Below are 4,966 nucleotides of genomic sequence, written 5' to 3'. Positions count from 1 at the left end.
AGGGGGTAACGTGGGGATAAGGACACATATGTAATATCTTAATCAATAAAAAATATATTTAAAAAAATCTAAGCTTCATGAGAGCAGAGATTTTTTTTCTGTTTTGCTCACCACTGTGTCTTAAAGCACAGGTGTCTAATAAACATTTGCTGATGCTGAACAATGTTTGTAAGGAGAATGAAGCCAGGTCAGCTCCTTCTAAGCTCACCAAGCCCCTTTCCCCCTCCCCCTGCCCCCATCCTGCCTTGTCCCTTGCTCTTTCTTTCTACCTCTTCGTGGGATGGCTTCTCTCTTTGTCCACATTTCTCCCCTCTTTCTCTAGATGTCTTCCTAGACTCCTTCTTGGTTCTTTGCTTGTCCTACAGAGAGCTTAAAACACCTTAGTCTTTCTGATTTCGAGGTTAGGGTGAGTTTCTCATCTTTGGGAATCTCTGCTTGTCAGCTTGGGCCTTCTCTTTGACGAGGGTGGAGGGAGGGAGCACACAGAGCCAGTGGAGGAGGTATAGGTGGGAGAAAGTTTTAGAGGAATAAAGAGCCTGCTGCCTCCAGAGGTAGTGGGATTCTCATCCCTGAGGTCTTTTGTGGAGGCTGAGGAACTACTTCAAGATGCTCCCAGTTGCACCCTCTGGGGAGAGCCCCAGCCCCAGCTCTAGTTGTTACTACAGACAAATTTACTTTCCTTCTTACAACCAGGCTTTTACAAATCTGCTGTGCAAGGACTTCAATACATTGGTTTGGATTATGCCAACTTTTAACTGAACTAAAGAATTTGAATGGCATTTACTTTATAGTTTACAAGTCTCTATCACTGGTCATTCAAGTCATCAAATATTTAATAAGCACCTACTATGTGCCAACCATCATTCTAAGTGCTTTTCATATAATAATTTATTCATAAGGCAGGTAATATAATTATCATTATCCCATTTTACAGATAAGGAAGCTGGGATCAGGAATTGGGTTTTCTATAAACTCAGTGTCTTAGTCTGTTCAGGCTGCAATAACAAAACACCACAGACTGGGTGGCTGATAAACAGCAGAAATTTATTGCTCTTAGTTCTGCAGGTTGGAAGTCCAAGACCAGGGTATCAGCATGGTCATGTGAGGGCCCTCTTCCTGGTCTCAGACTTCTTATGTCTGAACCTGGTGGAAGTGGCTCTGGAGTTCTCTGGAGCCTCTTTTTTCTAATCCCATTCATGAAGGCTCCACCCTCATGACCTAATCACCTCCCAAAGGCCCTGCCACCTAATAACCATTACCTTTGGGAATTAAGATTCAACATATGAATTTGGGTGAGGGGAGTGGGGGGGGGGGCATGTGAGAGAAGGGAGGAACACACATTCAGACCATAGCACTCAGAAAAATTAAGTTTTTAGGATTCCTTCTGTGCTCTTGTTGCTAGAGGGAGCCCCAGCCCTATGTTCATCAGTCATGTGTGCAAAGTTCTCAAAAGTAATATTCACCTGCAAGCAGCTAAGGGGATCCAGTTTAGGGGGAGTGAAGCTGGGGATACATTGAATTTGAGTTTACTGATACAAATGCATGTAGTTCAAAGTCAGCCGCCTTGGTGGAGAAGACGGCTTCCCTACAGCTCACGGTTCTCACTCACCTGGATCATGATTCAGAGATGCTGGCCCAGAGTTCGTATCACCATATGAATACGCTCCATGTCACCCAGCACAGGAAGTGTGCAGAAAGTGAAGGAAAATCAGGCCTGGAATGTAAGGAGCCAGAAGCTATTCTGTAGAAAGTTTGCCTACCAATCAGACATGAAATTGTAAATGGAAGGTTTGCTTCTTGATGCTGTCATTAACCCCTAGTCCAAACCAAAGTTCTGTCCTGGGGGAGTAGACTGAATAACACAGATTATACAATAAAGAACACAGTACATGTTTTTTTCTTTGGAGAAGATCATGCAAAATGCAATGATCAGATATCTGTGTTTGTAGGGCTGTACTACAAACTTATGGCTGTACTAAAAACAACAAATCATATACAAATCAATGATCTGTAACTGATCATATATGAAAAAAATTAACGGTGGTTTTTCCAAATTTCACAATGGTGCTGAAATGTGTGTGTTTATATAAAGCATTTCCAAGTACATCTTGTGAAACGGAAACTTTCCTAAACAGTCTGTAGTAGTGAAAGCTTTATGCAACAGGTCATGTTAAAGGAAAGACTAAATTATCTTTTAATTCCCTATATACAAAACAACAGCATTGTCATCATATGAAGGTGACCAATGAACTGTTGAGGGAAAGGATTATAAAGATATGTCAGACAGTTGATTAATAAAAAATATTGTGGCTCAGTTGATTGGCTACACCAAAAGGTGGCAGGTTTGATTCCCTATCAGGGTATATATCCAGGTTGCAGTTCGATCACTGGTCCAAGTGCCCGGGATAGGCAACTCATCGATGTTTCTCTCTGTCCTCTAAAAATCAATTTTAAAAATTAAAAAAATTATTGTTTTTTTCCTGGATTTTGTGATGTTTGTGGCATTTCTCAGCTTTCCACAATTTCTAACTTTTTATGACTCCTTTTCTTACTCTAAATCTCACCGTTTGTACCTAATTTTCTATTATTTTTCTTAAGGGACCCTACAACTCTATAAACTTCAGGTTCCACCTCTAAACTGTCTCTATGTAGCTGTCAGGACAGGGTGGCTTTCTCTTGCAAATGCAAGTTCATACACAACCCGTTCTTTTTCTGCCCTTTTAACACAAAAGGTAGCTTACAACAATTACACGGCCAGCTGCAGCTGTGCCAGCTGTGTAGCAGGACAAGGGGGCTGGGGAGGGAGGCATGAGGATGTGATTGCAATAGTCCCAGGGAAAGAGGGTGGTGGCTGGACACGCAGGTGCCAATGGCTTTGCTTCGGGTTTTAGGTGCAGGGAGCAATAGGGGTGTGGGAAAGCGACTGGATTTGGACTCAGTTCTGCAGAGTCAACTGGAGTTGCTGGCAATATGGAGGCCCAGAGAAAGAAAGGAAGACATCGAGGATGATTGCGGCTGCCATTCTGATTTTCCTTCGGAAGCTGTGACTTGGGGAGTCAGAATTCTGGGAAGGCTGTGGGCAGATGGGAGAAGGGCTCTCAACCAACTGGCTGGATGGTATTTGCTCTCCCAGCCCGACGCCCTCGCAGGATCAGAAGACGCCCAGAAAGCGCGCAAGGCCGGGTCGCCAGCTGCCGGCCACAGCCTGCCCGGCTTCCAGGGCTTCCAGGCGGCCTGCTGCAGGCCGACAGGACACGTGGCTCCTACCAGTGCGCCCCACGTGCAGCCCCGGGTGCGCCTCGGCCCTGCCTGCCTGGCCCGGGGCTGGCTGCTGGGGCTGCTGCCAGCTCCAGAGGAGCAGACAAGCCTGCAGATGGGGCGAAGGTGGGGGGCGATGTGAGACTGGGATGAAGGAGTGGGGAGCAGGGACCCGGTCCCACCCCACCTCTGCCACCCAGCCAGCTCTGACCTGTGCCAATGGCTTCGCTTCCGGTTTTGGGTGCATGAATGTATCCTTCCTGGAGAAGCCTGTGCTGGCTTGTTGAGCTTTCCTAAGGCTAAGATGACAACAATAGTGATAATAAAACAGTAATAACAATCATGGCAAACATTTACCGAGTGCTCACTCTGTGCCAGGAACTTTTTCATAGAACCCCTTCCACCTCTCCCCCCAGCAACCTCATAACGTCAGCCCTTTTACAAATGAGGAGATTAAGACAAGGAGATGCTCATATGATGGTAATTACAGCTAATAATGGGTGCTAGCAACAGTAGTGATTCTGAGGGGGCTATGGCTTAAGGAGGGTTTGCTGTTCTGACACTTAGGATCATACTAACTTTTGCATCTCTCCTGTGAGGGGCTTTTACATCATCCCCATTTTACAGATGAAGGCTGAGTCTCAGAGAAATAGTCATTTGCCCATGAAGACAACTGGTCAAGGGACAGAGTCAGGACTCGAACCCATGACTCTCTGAACAAACTTTCAGCCATAACCACTCGCAGCCATTCTTGAAGGGGTCTTTTGCCTGTGATTCCCCGTCTGCTTGCCCCGACCTGTCCCTAAACTGGGTAGGGCAATAGTGGTCTCTGACCACAGGGTGCTCGTTCCTGCTCCAACGATCTGTGGGAGAAGTGGCTGCTTCACCCAAGGGCACTCCCCTGGGCCCAGGAAAAGCTGGATTGAAAATGGGCCTCGGGACCCACCCACTTACCATACACTAGCTCGAGCCTGCTTCCTGCCTCTGGGTCAGGTGAAAAGGCTCAGAAAAGCTACTGCTTGTAAATGTCCTCCTCTTGTGCACTTTGGGCTGGCCAGCTATCCAGAAGGCACCTGTGCTCCTTTCCTGCCAGGTGCCTGGTGGTCTTGCCATCTCCTCTGAATCCACTGACCATGCCTCTCGTGAATTCTGGAGGCCAGGACTGAGAGGCTCCTGGGGGAGGCCTGGCACACTTCTGAGGGGTGGTCGTCTTGCCCACTTGCCCAGAAGTCTCCCAGTCTTGGCCCCGGTGCATTCTGAAAACCCCTGCTTCACTCCTGGGTCATACAGACCCCAAACTAGAGAGCACCTGGTGCTTGTCAGAGACCTGGATCATCAGAATCCGATGGGGCAGGTAGGGTGGGGGCCAGGAAAGGTCACCCGGCAGCCGAGAGGCTGCAGCTGCTGTGTGCCACTTGGAAGAAGGTGGGTGTGGGCCTCCTGGCCTCCTCATTCCTGAAGAGGGCGGCGAGGCCCTGCAGTGCTGCCCAGCCCTGTGTGCCTGATGTCAGCTATGTGGCTCTCTCTGACCCATCGTGTTGAGCTGCTGGGACATGAATTGAAGATCAGCCAGGGGTCAGCTGTGGCCCTCAGGGACTGGCCTGGGACTTGCTGGCTGGGGTTGTCATCATGTGGATGTCTTCCTCCTCTCCCTATGGCCTTGACCCGAGACACCTTTCTCCTTGTTGAAGGTCTAAGGTGATGGCAT

The 4,966-nt window shown here is 48.0% G+C and overlaps 1 long non-coding RNA gene across 1 annotated transcript; it reads right to left on the bottom strand.

The window, feature by feature from the left end:
• Nucleotides 1-256: 256 nt before the first annotated feature.
• LOC118668652 lies at nucleotides 257-4,679 on the bottom strand. Its single transcript, XR_004971692.1, has 3 exons — nucleotides 4,213-4,679; nucleotides 3,470-3,557; nucleotides 257-3,073 (listed from the first exon to the last, which is right to left on the bottom strand). It is a non-coding gene; the product is annotated as an uncharacterized LOC118668652 (long non-coding RNA).
• Nucleotides 4,680-4,966: the final 287 nt, after the last annotated feature.

The sequence above is a fragment of the Myotis myotis genome, unplaced genomic scaffold (genome assembly GCF_014108235.1).
Source record: "Myotis myotis isolate mMyoMyo1 unplaced genomic scaffold, mMyoMyo1.p scaffold_m19_p_13, whole genome shotgun sequence".
Lineage (NCBI taxonomy): Eukaryota > Metazoa > Chordata > Mammalia > Chiroptera > Vespertilionidae > Myotis > Myotis myotis.
The sequence above is the reverse complement of the archived record's forward strand: the minus strand, read 5'-3'. Positions and strand labels throughout refer to the sequence as shown.